The sequence below is a fragment of the Heptranchias perlo genome, chromosome 2 (assembly GCF_035084215.1).
Source record: "Heptranchias perlo isolate sHepPer1 chromosome 2, sHepPer1.hap1, whole genome shotgun sequence".
Classification (NCBI taxonomy): domain Eukaryota; kingdom Metazoa; phylum Chordata; class Chondrichthyes; order Hexanchiformes; family Hexanchidae; genus Heptranchias; species Heptranchias perlo.
The window spans coordinates 84,115,830-84,131,171 of record NC_090326.1 but is presented as its reverse complement, the minus strand read 5'-3'; the positions used below and the strand labels follow the sequence as shown (position 1 = coordinate 84,131,171).

Sequence of the window (15,342 nt, the reverse complement as noted above, 5' to 3'; positions counted from 1 at the left end):
AGATTGATAGGTTTTTGTTCGGCAAGGGTGTTAAGGGTTATGGAACCAAGGTGGTAGATGGAGTTAAGACACAGATCAGCCATGATCTAATTGAATGGCGGAACAGGCTTAAGCGGCTGAATGACCTCCTCCTGACCACCCAAAATCTCTTTCTGGCCTCGTGCTTACTAACATTGTAAATAGTTCCCTTTCCTCATGCACTGTCCCACTCCCTTTCAAAACCACTGTCACAATTCCCTCCTCAAAAAATATGCCCTTGACACCTCTATCTTTGTAAATGTCTGTCCTCCTTTTCCTCTCAAGTCCTTGAATGTGTTATCATCTCTTACATCCGTGCCCATTTTTCCTGCAACTCCATATTTGAATCTCTCCAATCAGGTTTCAGCCCCTACCACAGCACCAAATCAGTCCTAATCAAAGTCACAAATGACATTCTCTATAACTGTGACTGTGTTGCATAATCTTCCTTGTCTTCCTTGACCTCTCTGCAGTCTTTGACATAGTTTACCACACCATCCACATCATCCACCTTCAAAGCACCTCCTCCATTGTCCAGCTCAATAGGACTGCTCTCAATTTTTCTTCAGCTACTTGCTCTTCCTTGGTGACATCATCTATGGATATGTGGTCAGCTCCTCCATGTACGCAGTTGACAGCTAGCTCCACCTCTCCACCAACTCTCTTGACCCATCTGTTGCCTCAGTGTTGTTAGACTGTTTGCCCAGCATTCAGTGTTGGAAGAGCCACAATTTCCTCCAGTTAAGCATTAGTAAGACCAAAGCCATCGTCTTTGGCCCCAGCCACAAACTTTGTACTCTTCCAACTGATTCCATCCCCCCTCCCCAGCTACTGTCTCAGGTTGAACCAGATTGTTCATAACCCCAACATCCTATTTCGCAGTGCTGAGTTTATGACCCCATATCCCGTCCATCTCCAAGACCACCTACGTCCACCTATGTAATATCGTCCATCTTCGCCCCTGTCTCAGCCTATCTGCTGCTGAAACACTCATCCATGTCTTTGTCACCTCCAGACTTGAGTATTTTAATACTCTCTTGGCTGGCCTCCCATCCACCACCCTCCTTAAACATCAGCTCATCTGAAACTCTGATGCCTATATGCTATCCCGCACAAGTCCCGCTCGCCCACCACCCTGCTCTCTGACCTACATCGGCTCACGGTCCCACAATGCCTCAAACTTCTCATTCTTATGTTTAAATCCTTTCACCACCTTTCTCCTGTAACCTCCTCGAGCACTACAATCCCAGAACTCTCTGTTCCTCCGACTCTGACCATTTGTGTATCACCTTCAGCCATTTAGATCCCTCCCTAAACCCTTCGGGCACTCCACCACCCTCTCCTCCTTTAAGGCCCTCCTTAACACCCACCTCTTTGCATTTGCTCATGCCTCCTAATATCACCTTTTTTGGCTCGGCATCCATTTCCCATTATGCCTCATGAAACGCCTTTGGATATTTTCCTACATTAAAGGCGTTTTATATAAATTCAAGTTGTTGTTATTCTTCTTCTTGGCTGTTTCAAGGGGATTATGAACCAGGCTGAAGAGGGTATCCTTTGTCATAGAAGTGCCATTCCATCCAGTCTTCCTTCCCCTTCAAATAATAATGGCACAGTGCTAAAAATGAAGGCATCATGACAGCGTGTATTCATACAAATGGTCACAGAGCCTCTGTCCATTAATGGATATTAAGCTCTTTCTGCTCTTTCGATTGGTGGCAGAGGCCCGTATTGCTACATGCGTACCAGCTATAATGGCCTGGACTTTAGGGGAGCCTGTCTGCCATCGTCAGGACCTGACTTACATATGTTAAAAAGACCCCATTGGCTTTGGCCGGGTGTCCTTACCGCCTGCTCAGAAGTGAAGGTTAAAATACAAACCTGGTAGCACCTGGCAGTTTCAGGGCGGATAAGTAACTTAGGCAATTTTAACTGCCAACCCACCCAGATTTCGCTGTGACGGCTGGGTTAAAATCACCCCCTAAAAGTTTGACAACTGGCATTGAACTAGTGGTCTACAGTTACCCACTTTATCCTTCTCTCCCTTCTTCAATAAAGGTTGAAAAACATTATACTGGGTGTATACTATAGGCCATCAAATAGTGGGGAGGAGATAGAAGAGCAAATTTGTCGGCAAATTACAGAAAGACGCAAGAACTATAGAGTGGTGATAATGGGGGACTTCAATTATCCCAATGTAGACTGGGATAGTAACAATGTAAAGGGCAAAGAGGGGGAGGAATTCCTGAAATGTGTTCGAGAACTTTCTGGAACAGTGTGTTTCCAGTCCAACCAGGAAGGAAACAGTGCTGGATCTAGTTCTGGGGAATGAAGTGGGGCAAGTGGAGCATGTTTCAGTGGGGGAGCATTTGGGAAACAGTGATCATAATCTCATTAGGTTTAGAATAGTTATGGAAAAGGACAAGGAACAATCAAATGTGAAAATGCTTAATTGGAGGAGGGCAAATTTCGGTCAGTTGAAAAAGGATCTTGCCCAGGTGGATTGGAATCAAAAATTGGTAGGCAAACCAGTAATTGAACAATGGAAGGCCTTTAAGGAGGAGTTCGTTCAGGTATAGAGTAGACACATCCCTACGAGGGGGAAAGGAAGGGCATCTAAAGCTAGAGCTCCCTGGATGACTAAAGATGTAAATATTAAAATGAAACAGAAAAAGAAGGCTTATGATGAATATAAGGTTCATAATATAATAGATAACCAGGCTGAATACAGGAAGTACAGAGGAGGTCTAAAAAAGGGAATAAGAGGGGCAAAGAGAAAATATGAGACTAGATTAGTGGCTAACATAAAAGGGAACCCAAAAGCCTTCAATGAACATATAAATAGTAAAAGGGTAAAAGGGTAGTCAGAGGAAGGGTGGGACGAATTAGGGACAAAAAAGGAGATCTTGTGGGGGTAGAGGGCATGGCTGAGGAACTAAATGAATTCTTTGCATCCGTCTTCACTAGAGAAGAGGATTGTGCCATTGTAATGGTAAAGGAGGAGGTAGTAGCGATATTGGATAGGATAAAAATAGATAAAGAGGAGGTACTTAAAAGATTGGCAGAACTCAAAGTAGAAAAGTCACCCGATCCAGATGGGATGCACTCTAGGTTACTGAGGGAAGGAAGGGTGGAAATTGTGAAGGCTCCAGCCACAATCTTCCAATCCTCCTTAAATATGGGGGTGGTACCAGTGGACTGGAGGATTGCAAGTGTTATATCCCTGTTCAAAAAAGGAGAGAGGGATAAACCCGACAATTACAGGTCAGTCAGCCTAATGTCGGTGGTGGGAAAACTTTTAGTGACAATAATCTGGGACAAAATTAATTGGCACTTGGAAAATTATGGGCTAATAAACGAAAGTCAGCACTGATTTATTAGAGGAAAATCGCATTTGACTAATTTGGTTGAGTTCTTTGATGAAGTAGTGGAGAGGGTTGATGAAGGTAGTGCGGTTGATGTTGTGTATATGGACTTTCATAAGGCCTTTGATAAAGTGCCACATAATAGGCTTGTCAGCAAAATTGAAGCCCATGGAATAAAAGGGGCAGTAGCAGCATGGATATGAAATTGGCTAAGTGACAGAAGAGAGCGAGTAGTGGTGAATGGTTGTTTTTCGGACTGGAGGGAAGTATACAGTAGTGTTTCCCAGGGGTCAGTATTAGGACCACTGCTCTTTTTGATATATATTAATGACCTGGACTTGGGTTTAGAGGGTATAATTTCAAAGCTTGCAGCTGACACGAAACTCGGAAATGTAGTCAACAATGTGAAGGATAGTAACAGACTTCAGGAGGACATAGACTGGTGAAATGGGCAGACACATGGCAGATGAAATTTAATGCAGAGGAGTGTAGAGTGATGCATTTTGGTAGGAAGAATGAGTTGAGGCAATATAAACTAAATGGTACAATTTTAAAGGAGGTTTAGGAACACAGAGACCTGGAGATGCACATACAAATCTTTGAAGGTGGCAGGACAAGTTGAGAAGGCTGTTTAAAAAGCATATGGGATCCTGGACTTTATTAATAAAGGCATATAGAGTACAAAAGCAAGGAAGTTATGCTAGACCTTTATTAAACACTGGTTGGGCCTCAGCTGGAGTATTGTGTTCAATTCTGGGCACCATGACCTGGATGTCAAGGCCTTAGACAGGGTGCAGAAGAGATTTACCAGAATGGTACCAGGGATGTGGGACTTCAGTTATGTGGAGAGACTAGAGAAGCTGGGGTTGTTCTCCTTTGATAGAGGTGTTGTAAATCATTAATGGTTTTGACAGAGTAAATAAGGAGAAACATGTTCCCAGTGGCAGAAGGGTCGGTAACCAGAGGACACAGATTTAAGGTGATTGGCAAAAGAGCCAGGGGCGACATTTTTTTACGCAGCGGGTTGTAATGATCAGGAATGCACTGCCTGAAAGGGCGGTGGAAACGGATTCAATAGTACGTTTCAAAAGGGAATTGGATAAATATTTGGAGGGAAAAAATTTACAGGGCTATGGGAAAAGAGCAGGGGAGTGGGACTAATTGGATAGCTCTTTCAAAGAGCCAGCACAGGCATGATGGGCTGAATGGCCTCCTCCTGTGCTGTATCTACTATGATACTATGATCCTGTGATTAGCTACTCTCCATTCCCTTGGCAGAATTTAAGGAAGATTGAAACATGTAGCCTGATGCTGTCGCTTCCCCTACTTTTTTCAAAAGCTCAGGTTGACTTATCCACCTTGAGTGCTGCCATTTTTTTAGAACCAATTCCTTTCCTACAATTATCACTAACAATTGCTCTATACCTTCCTTTAGTAAACCTACATTCTCACTTCCACCATCATTTGTAGAAACCGATGTTAAATATTTATTTAGTATTTCCGCCATAACTTCTTCCTCCACAATTAGCTCCCTCCCTGAGCAGTCCTATCCTTTCTTTAACGATTCTCTTACTTTATGTATAAGTTTATAAAAGCCCTTAATGTTTCCTTTTACATTATCTGCTAGCTTTAGAAACATAGGGCTCGATTTTAGCACCCGCTATCGGGTGCGTTCTCGGCGGGGGGGGCCCCGAAAATCGGGAAATCCAGGAGCGGGACCGGATCCCGCCTCGATCCCGCCCACTTCCGGGTTCCCCGCTGACGCGCCGGCATGCGCGCGCAGCCCCCGCTGGTGGGAATCCCGCAGGCAATTAAAGCCAGCGGGATGCCACTTGACAATATTTAGTTAGGTATTTCAGGTCATTAACTGACCTGATTAAGGATCTGTGTGTGATTTTTGATCAACATGGGACTGTTTCCCACACTGGGGGAAACACTCCCAGCTCGAATGGACGTGTTGCAGCTGTCAGCCTGTGGCAGCTGCAATGGTCCATTTGACAGGTCGGAGGGTGGGAGACCCTCACCCATTGCAGGAGGCCACTCTGTCACTTGGGACAAAGTTTGGCCTCCACCACCCTCCTCTTGACGGTCAAAGTCACCAACCTGCACACTTACCCCGGGGTCCGGAGACATGTACCTACCTTGCGGACCCCCTCAGATGTACATCTTCCGGATGGGGGCCGCCGTAGCTGCAGTCATGACCTCCTCGGAGGGCGAACAGTATCACCAGCCTCACCATCCACGTCGTCCACCTCTGACACGTGGAGCTCCACAACAGAGTGCTGTGACACATCCACCTGTACAGCAGGAGGGAGGGCTACCGCAGAGAGAGATGCATCGCAGAGGGCACTACCCTCGCCACAGGTTCCACAGACCGAGGCTCAGCCTCCTGGACCTCTCTGAGCAGCAGTGCACACGGAGGCTCAGAGTCACTCGACATGTAGCCGTGGACATCTGCAGCCTCTTTCATGCCGAGCTGCTCCTGGCTGGCCCGTGCACCATCTTCCTACCTGTCGCTGTCAAAGTCACCACTGCCCTCCCGAACCTCTCCTCCACAGCCTTCCAGGGTGCAACCGGGGACATCCCTGATGTCTCTCAGTCGTCTGCGCAGAAGAGCCCTGCAAATACACCTACACCCACTCTGCAGTGACACAATGGGTGGCATCAGTTGTGGGTCCTCATAGTGATACCCAGGAGCGGGCATTATTGCACAAACCAGACAGGATTCGCGAAGATATGGCAGTAGTGGTGCCAATATAATGTGTGATGTGAGTTGTTCTGAAATTCAATATAAGTAACAACCATGACAAACCCTCAAACACCCTTGTGCATCCCCTTCATGCTCACGACACGTTTGCCTTACGCTGCCTACTGCACATATGTGATGCATGCCCTGTGGCTGCAGCACAGGTGGTGGCAGGTTGAGTGAGGCTGGCCGTGAGAGAGATGCATGAGAGGGTGAGTATGGGATAGAGCCATGAGATTGTATGAGGATTGGGTTGCGTGGTAGTGGCAGGGTGAGTACTGGCGAGGTGAGTAGGTGCAGGTAAGATGAGGATGAGGTTTGAGTGGTTATGAGGGGTGATGTGACAGAGTAGTGTTGGCAGTGCCGAAGGAGATGTGGGGTGGGGGCAGTGATGTGGCAGACGGAGTGGAGGGGAAAGACTACGTGTACTCACTTTGGCTGACCTACTGAGGTCATTGGACTGCCTCCTGCACTGTGTGCAGGTGGGTGATATGTTGGTGGCGCAGGTGACCCCCTCTGCCACCTCGAGCCACGCCTTCCTGTGGCGGAGGCAGGCCGCTTCCTCCCGCCCGCCGGGTGGAAGATCTCTGTCCTCCCCCTCCCCCTCCTCCTCACCCCATGTATTGATACCTGGAGTGAGGCATCATTAAACTGGGAGCAGCCTTCCCCCTGGGCTGCTCCATGCAGTCATCTTTGCTATTGGTTGCAGCATCTGTCAGTGGAGGACTGCCCCTTTAAATAGAGCGCCTCCAGCTGACAGATCTTACTGCGCATGCGCAGCCCGCCCGACGCGCAGATTGGAAGCGGGGAACCCGGAGGAGCAGGTAAGTGAATTCAATTAGTGGGTTGCCTGCTACGATCGCGCTGGAAACCCACTAATTTCACCGGGCGCATTACCAACCGCCGAGAACCCACATCCCTGCTAAAATCGGGCCCATAGAAAATAGGAGCAGGAGTAGGCCATTCGGCCCTTCGAGCCTGCTCCGCCATTCAATCTGATCATGGCTGATCCTCTATCTCAATACCATATTCCCACTCTCTCCCCATACCCCTTCTTTTTTATATTCCCTTTTTGCGTTTCTAATCTTCCTTTTCACCTCCTCACTATGTATTTTATATTCTTCGTGGTTTTCTTTGTACTATTAGCCCTAATTTTATCATATTTCGCCATTTCAAGTTTCAATTTAGACTTATTCTCTCTGTACAGCCATGGCACTCTATTCTTTGATGTACCCCCTTTTTGCTTTCTGGGAATATATTCATTTTTCAATTTCCAGCAATGAGCTGCTCTGTTGACATGGAAATTGTAAATGCCAAAATAATTGACGATTTCATTTTAGAAAGAATTAGAAACCTTAAATCAGATAGGTCTGCTGGTCCGTATAACATCCACCTGAGAGTGCTTAAAGAGATTGGTCATGTGTTTTGCAGGCCCCTTGTCCGTATCTTAAATAGCTCGCTAGAGTCAAGGATTGTTCCCTTGGACTGGAGGGATGCTTATGTCGTGCCGATTTTCAAAAAGGGAGACAAGTTACATCCAAGGATCTATAGGCCTGTTAGTTTTATGTCAGTCATAGGCGATGCTAGAAGGGGTCAAAAGAGATGGTCGTTATGATCACCTGGGCAGAGAAGGAGTTATCAGAGACACTCAACATGGCTTCTGGAAAAATAAGGTTGTGTCTTACCAATTTGATTGAATTGTTTGAAGAAGTTACTGGGTTGGTGGATGAGGGTGGTCGGGTAGACATTGTATACTTAGATTTTCAGAAAGCTACCTCACAATATGTTACTTTACAAGGTAGAATCTGGTGGAATTGGTGGTGAACTGTTACAGTAGATTAAGAACTAGCTGTATTCCCATAGCAAAATGTGGTTATCAGTGGTTGTGGATGGTGTCCTGCAGGGATCAGTCACAGGGGTATTGCTTTTCACGATCTTCGTTAATGACCTGGATGTAGGTGTTGGGGGAACGGTCTGCAAGTTTGCGGATAAATGAAAGATCTGTGCGAGTGTTAGGACTGTAGATGCAAATAAACTACTCAAATCTGATCTTGATGTGATGGGGGACTGGGCCCGTGTTTGGCAAATGGTATTTAACTTAGCTAAATGTAGTGTTATGCATGTGGTCAGGACCAACACTATCTATACCCTGCAGGGTAAAGATCTTAAGTCTATTGAGAAGGAAAGAGACTTAGGTGTTATTGAATATAATTCTCTTAAGGTTCATGGCCAGTTCCGTGAAGCCACAGCTAAAGCAAATAGAATATTAGGTTGCATTGCTAGGACGCTTCAGTATAAACCAAAGAACACCATTTTGTCCTTGTATAAGACTTTGGTTAGGCCTCACTTAGAATACTGTGTCCATTTTTGGTCCCCTCACATGGTGGGTGATATAGAGGCATTGGAACAGGTTCAGAGGAAGGTCACAAGAATGATACCCAGTTTAAAACATCATAGTTACCCAGATGGGCTTAAAATGCTGTGTCTATTTACTTTAGAGAAGCGTAGACTCCAGGGCGATCTGATAGAGATGTATAAAATAATGAAGGGACTAGACTGTGTTCATATAGTTAGTTTATTTCAATTAGAAAAGTCAGGAAAGATCAGAGGTCATGTGTTTAGGTTGTGTAAGGGTAGAACTAGGTTAGATGTCAGAGGGTTCTTCTTTTCCCAGAGAATAGTAGCCCTGTGGAACAAGTTGCTGGCTTGTGCGGTGAGTGCAGATTCACTGCATTCCTTCAAAAAGAGCTGGTCCAGTTCCTGGCTGGGGCAGAGATCACAGCATATAAATGGTAGGGGGAAATAATAAGTAACCATGGTCAATGTGTTCACCTGGACTAGGTTTGGGTGCCAAAGTTGTTTGGCGAGGAACTTTCCAAATTGTTTTCTCCCTAAGTTGGCTTTGGGTTTTTATCTGCTTTTTTCTGTCTCTTCCATGATGAGCGGTGGGTGTTGTAAATCATAGCTGTATAGGGTAGGCTCGATGTACCAGCTGGTCTTTTCCTGTCCTTTATCTTTCATATATTCGTATACCTCTGATCAGGACCCCAGCTACATTGTTACATCACCATTTAGTAAATATACAAATATCATTATATTGCCATTACCATAAAAGGCCTGGAAATTCGCAGGAAAATTAGGAAAAGAAGAAAAAAAGAGTATGGGAGAAATAATTAAATTAAATGAATGGATCAGGACACAAAAAAGAAATTGGCCCTAAAAATCCATGAATGGAATATCTAGACATAAGAAGGACCCAAGGGGAACCTTCACCATTGACCCCAGTAACTTTCTGGGGTCAGGGGGAGGTTCCCTCATTTGTCTGCTATTAACAGGTGCCCTCGTCATTGTGAAGAGGCCGGGGAGTCTGTTGAAGGTGGGCAGTCCGGCGAGGGCTGTGAGATATCCTCAGAATGAATCTGTAGCTTCCCACTGCAGCACCTCGGTAAGGGCTTTGATCCTTTGATTGGACCACAATCCTGGCCTGGACCTCCAGGTGGTTATATAACTAGGGAGTTACACCTGATGTGACCATGCATACCTCTGCTGACCATAAGTCAGGTCTGCAGTGAAGAACCCCTGACGTGGGGAGTTCCTACGCCCTCTTCCCCCACCTTGCGATGTTCCTCGTGTTTGGGGTGGGCAGAAGCTTCGTTCCCAACAGGTCATTGAGGAAACTTCACCACAAGACCAAGACTCAGAATATTTGGGTCCTCGCCTAGTTGCTAGCCATTCTAGCGGACTCTCACCAAAATTATGGTGGGAGTATGCTGGAACAGTCACGGATTTTTAGAGTGATTGAGTATTTAAGTTTTATGTTACTCAGAGTTTCTAGCTAGTGAAAGCTGGAGGAGGTTGATAACTGACAATCAGCTTAAGGGCTGCACCTCCTTACTTCTGGGGGAGGTCTCCACTTTTGTTGGCAACAGTTACACTTTCGTCTGTAAACGTGGTGTTAACATCCAGAGAAAGTGGCACATTAGTCATTCCAATAGAATTCAAATTTATACAAATAATTTGAGATTAAAAAATAACTTAAAAATAATTTTAAAATGATCTTTTGCACTAATTTCTCAGGGACTGCTTTGATTTAGAAATACTTTCAGAGGAGCAGTAAATCCTTTTGGGTTAAAATGTAATCTGTTTATCACCTTAAAAAAATAAGACGATAATATAAAATAAATACGCCTTAATTGCTTTGAAATCTCTTTGACCAAGCTTTTGGTCACCTGCCCTAATCTCCTTATGTGGCTTGGTATCAAATGTTTGATAATGCTCCTGTGAAGTGCCTTGGGACGTTTTAGTACGTTAAAGGCGCCATATAAGTGCAAGTTGTTGTTGTTGTTGAAGTCATGTTACTCTTCATTATCATTAATTGTAGTCCTAACATCTGCCCTAGTGTTAACTGGTGTGTGCTTTAATATTATAAGTGCAAATAATTGTTTCTCTTTCTGAGAGTGTTTGGAAGCAAATCAGCAGAAACATACTTACTGCCTATTCCAGATTATAGCTGATCCATTCTAGGATGCTGTTGTGACCCTGATGTGATTTGGTAAATTTAAATGACCAAATATAACACATCATGTTCCCCACCCCATTCATTGTGAATCCTTGATCATTAGCTTTGCCCATTTCAAATATAGCTAAAGTATAGGAACAATAGCCTGAAATTATAAAGTCTTTCTTTTGAAAGGTTTGTGGACCTGTCAGTCTTACTTTTTTTGCTCAAAAATATGTCCTATTTCTCTCTGTTCCACTCTCTAGGGTAACATGAACACGTATAATTGCCCGAAGCAGATTTTTGGTTTTAGTTTGAGTTTTGAAACAGATCGCATGCCCATCAAGATGAAGAGTTCACCTGCATGTTTGTTCTTTTTACAATTGGACAGGTAAACAGTTTTCATTTTCTTAAAAAAAGTGAGTTGTGCAAAACCAAATTAAATAAATGACACTTGATAAACCCGAACACACATCTGTATATTAGATCGAAACAAACTACTGCGGATGCTGGAAATCTGTAATATCTGTATATTAGATATTCTTCTAACACACCCCACCCTTGTGGTTGTAAAAATAATCCCCAGTAATGTGGCTATGTCTGATAGGTTTGTTAGGTTAGCTAGAGACAGCAATTGATTTAGAAAATTTGGCACCTTTTCAAATCACGTTTTGTTGGTTTGTCTGAAGGATGACTTGTGTTTTTGTTATTGGCTAAAAGTTTTATAGGCATTTTAATTTTATAATTTTATTCAAAATGGCCACTGTGCTGATTCACAACTTCAGCTCTCAATTAAAATGAATAATGTCAACATCCCATACAACTTTAGTAACCTTTTATATTGCATTACACAAAATTTATTCAAGTACGTGACAATTTTTTACTGTAAAATAGATTAAAGCTTTTTTATGCTTTTTCCAATTTTGAGTGTTCATTCAGCTGATTTGATTCATGTAGATCTTAATTCACAAAATAAAACACCAAGTTGTAATAACAATTTTGTCACAAATTGACAGAACTGAAGCACTGAATTTCAATGATCAGTAAATGACTGAAATATTGATTTCTTAATTTCAGTCCGAATGGACAGAAAATATATTTTTTTTAAATAGTGGAACTTGTTTTATTGTCTCAAAACATATGATTCAAGAGATGCTATGATTGATGTATTATAATGACATTTTGCTGGTTGAACTAAGTAATATAGCTTGTGTTTTCATAATACACATTTTCCAAGTTACATGTTTACTGAATTGGTCTTGGTTAACAGGAGAAAAGCAGTGAATTATACAAAACAAAACAGGCAACGGTGAAAAAATATTTTATTTTTAATTTTCTGTTTATTATATGGATCCATGCAACATCTGGAAGGCACATAGCTGATAGTTTCCTTTAGAATCACATATTGATTTAAGCTATAGCAATGAGCACCAGCTGCTACTTACAGAACAAACTTTATTGAACCAATCAGCTTATAACACACAGCACAACTGTTCTGTACAATATGAAATAACCTATGGACAGATTCAAGCTTTTTTTTGAAGTCATGTTCCATGATAGAGGAAGCATTACACTTGAAGTTATGCTGTGCAATGCCCCATTGTCTGGTATTTACCAAAGGCATTAACCTATTTATTTTAACTGGCTAATGCCTGTGTTAAAATAGAGGATGTGGGAATTTCATGGTAATATATTGCACAGTGTAATTTCAACCAATTAGTGTTTGCTATGTGCTGTTGTTAGATCCAATATGATAGAATAAGGTATGCCTCATATAAATGTATACCTGATCACTGTGTCGTTCAGACCATGTCAATCAAAGTCCTGTTCCATGTGTGCTTAGATCATAATATAATACAGTTCTGAAAAGGGGCAATATTGAAAATACCCTGGATAAACATTGAGGCATCAGTGCAAGCTATTTTCTTAGACAACCAGATGATACTTTTTTTAATTTATAGAAGATTTATTTTACACATTTGTTAAAATCATGTAATTAACTATCTAACAGGCTTTCTTGCCCAGTGGTCTTTTCCTAAAATGTCTCACTTATACATGCTGCATTTCCTAACAATATTGAACAAGCGTATTAACTGATTAACTCCATACAGTTATCAACTGTATGACACAATGACACATCAGAACTCAGCAAAAATGATTTTATATTTTGTCAGCTATCTTTAAGGGTTATGCTTTTTATATCACCAGTGAATCAACTCATTTAACGAATAAGAGGAAAAGTTTTCAATTGGTTGTGCTAATCGTGGTCATGAGTGAATTGCAATCATAAAACCCTAGAGCTTGACTTATGTTTAGTTTTTGTCATGGCCCAGTTTAATTTTTAATTGCTAGTTTTCTAATTTTATTCCTAAATTTTCAGAATTGTTTGGGGTGAATTGCTGAGGCCTCCCACCTGGCAGAAACGGGGCGGTAGCGTCCTGAAAATGGTGGGCAATGACCTACTGCCCCATTGCCGCCATCATTGCAGCTGCGCCAATAATTCCTGGGCCAACCTCTGCATGGCCAGAGCGGCTCCCTGAGACATGCAGTAGGCCCATTTAAAATGACACCGAGCCACATAAGGAGATATGACAGACTTGGGACCCCCTAATTGCCATTTTTGGACTGAGCTGGGCGGAGCGTGCGGCATGCATCAGGCAGTGGTCCGGCCAAAGAGGATCCCACAAGTGAGTTTCTCTTCATTTTTTGGGGCCGGGAGGAGTAGTAGTGCTCCGCCAGGCTCCACAAACCCAACCTGGGCCTCTGCACTCCAGTTCCCCATCAAACAGATCAGGGCCCCCCCACAAGAATCTAACTTCTTCTGGCCTGGAGCCAACGGGCTTCCCTAGGGCTCTCGGCTTGTGACTGCAGCCTGGTAGCTCGATACAAATGAGGTCCGATCCTCAAAATGGACGGAGTCTCTTGGCAAGACTGTCAGTGGCTGCTGTCTGCCATGTGTCTAGCCGACCGGATACTGCTTTGGGGGAAAATCTACCCCATTGTGTTTTACGTGTCACTTAACAACAACAACTTGCATTTATATAGCGCCTTTAACATAGTAAAACATCCCAAGGTGCTTTACAAGAGCGATTATCAAACAAAATTTGACACCGAGCCACATAAGGAGATATTAGGACAGGTGACCAAAAGCTTGGTCAAAGAGGTAGGTTTTAAGGAGCATCTTAAGAGAGGAGAGAGGGATAGAGAGGTGGAGAGGTTTAGGGAGGGAATTCCAGAGCTTGGGGCCTAGGCAGCTGAAGGCACTGCTGCCAATGGTGGAGGGATTAAAATCGGGGATGCACAAGAGGCAGGAATTGGAGGAGTGCAGAGATCTCAGAGGGTTGTAGGGCTGGAGGAGGATACAAAGATAAGGAGGGACGAGGCCATGGAGGGATTTCAAAACAAGGATAAGAATTTTTAAATCGAGGTGTTGCCGGATCGGGAGCCAATGTAGATCACCGAGCACACGGATGATGGGAAAATGGGACTTGGTGCGAGTTAGGATACGGGCAGCAGGGTTTTGGATGAGGTCAAGTTTATGGAGGGTGGAAAATGGGAGGCCTTCCAGGAGAGCATTGGAACAGTCAAGTCTAGAGGTAACAAAGGCATGGATGAGGGTTTCAGCAACAGATAAGCTGCGGCAGTGGTGGAGATGGGTGATGTTATGGAGGTGGAAGTAGGCGGTCTTGGTGATGGAGCGGTTATGTGGTTGGAAGCTCATCTCAGGGTCAAATAGTACACCAAGGTTGTGAACGGTCTGGTTCAGCCTCAGACAGTGGCCAGGGAGAGGAATAGAGTCCATGGCTAGGGAATGGAGTTTGTGGCGGGGGCCGAAGACAATGGCTTCGGTCTTCCCAATATTTAGTTTGAGGAAATTTTTGATCATCCAGTACTGGATGTCAGACAAGCAGTGTGACAAATGAGAGACAGTGGAGGGGTCGAGAGAGGTGGTGATGAGGTAGAGCTGGGTGTCGTCAGCATACATGTGGAACCTGACGTGTTTTCGGATGATGTCGCAGCATGTAGATGAGAAATAGGAGGGGGCCGAGGATGGATCCTTGGAGGACTCCAGACGTAACGGTGCAGGAGTGGGAAGAGAAGCCATTGCAGGTGATTCTCTGGGTATGACTGGATAGATAAGAATACCACACTCAGACAAGAGAGCTGCCTACTGCTGGGAATGATAGGGACTGATGAGTGTCTGTTCTCACAGGAGTTGTCTACATGTGGAGAAAGGGAAGTTGAAGAAACTTCGGTTGAGAGAGACTTTGACCGTGGGATGAACTGTGTGGTGAAAAATGGAACTTTAAAATACTTTAGTTACCTGCAAATTTTTCTGTCATTTTAGATTGGGAGGATTAGGCCTGAGGTGGGATAATGCTGAATCATTGTGGTGCCGTTGATTTGTGTTACTGTGGGTGTAGTGTGCTATGTGCACAACTTGTGGATATCACATCAAAGGACAACTGAGAAATAATCCTCATTGAAATGTTAAGCCACTGAAGCAACATCAATTCTTCCCCAAACCAAAGCCATGACATAATTTTATTTATTTAATGGCTGTAGTTTATTTCCAAGGCATTATGTTTAAGTTCTGTAAACTGCTGGACCAAATGATTACATTTTATGCTTAAAAATTTGTTTAAAAAGGGGAAAATCTCCAGTTCAATGCAAAACACAACCAGCCAGGCAAGGGCAAATGTGAGGTTAAAGGC

The 15,342-nt window shown here is 43.7% G+C and overlaps 1 long non-coding RNA gene across 1 annotated transcript in view; it reads left to right on the top strand.

The window, feature by feature from the left end:
* Positions 1 to 15,342, top strand: part of LOC137333997 (uncharacterized) — a 33,123-nt gene that overhangs the window by 2,083 nt on the left and 15,698 nt on the right. Inside the window, exon 2 of the long non-coding RNA XR_010966029.1 lies at positions 10,894 to 11,018. This is a non-coding gene — a long non-coding RNA (uncharacterized lncRNA). The remainder of the gene's footprint in view (positions 1 to 10,893; positions 11,019 to 15,342) is intronic.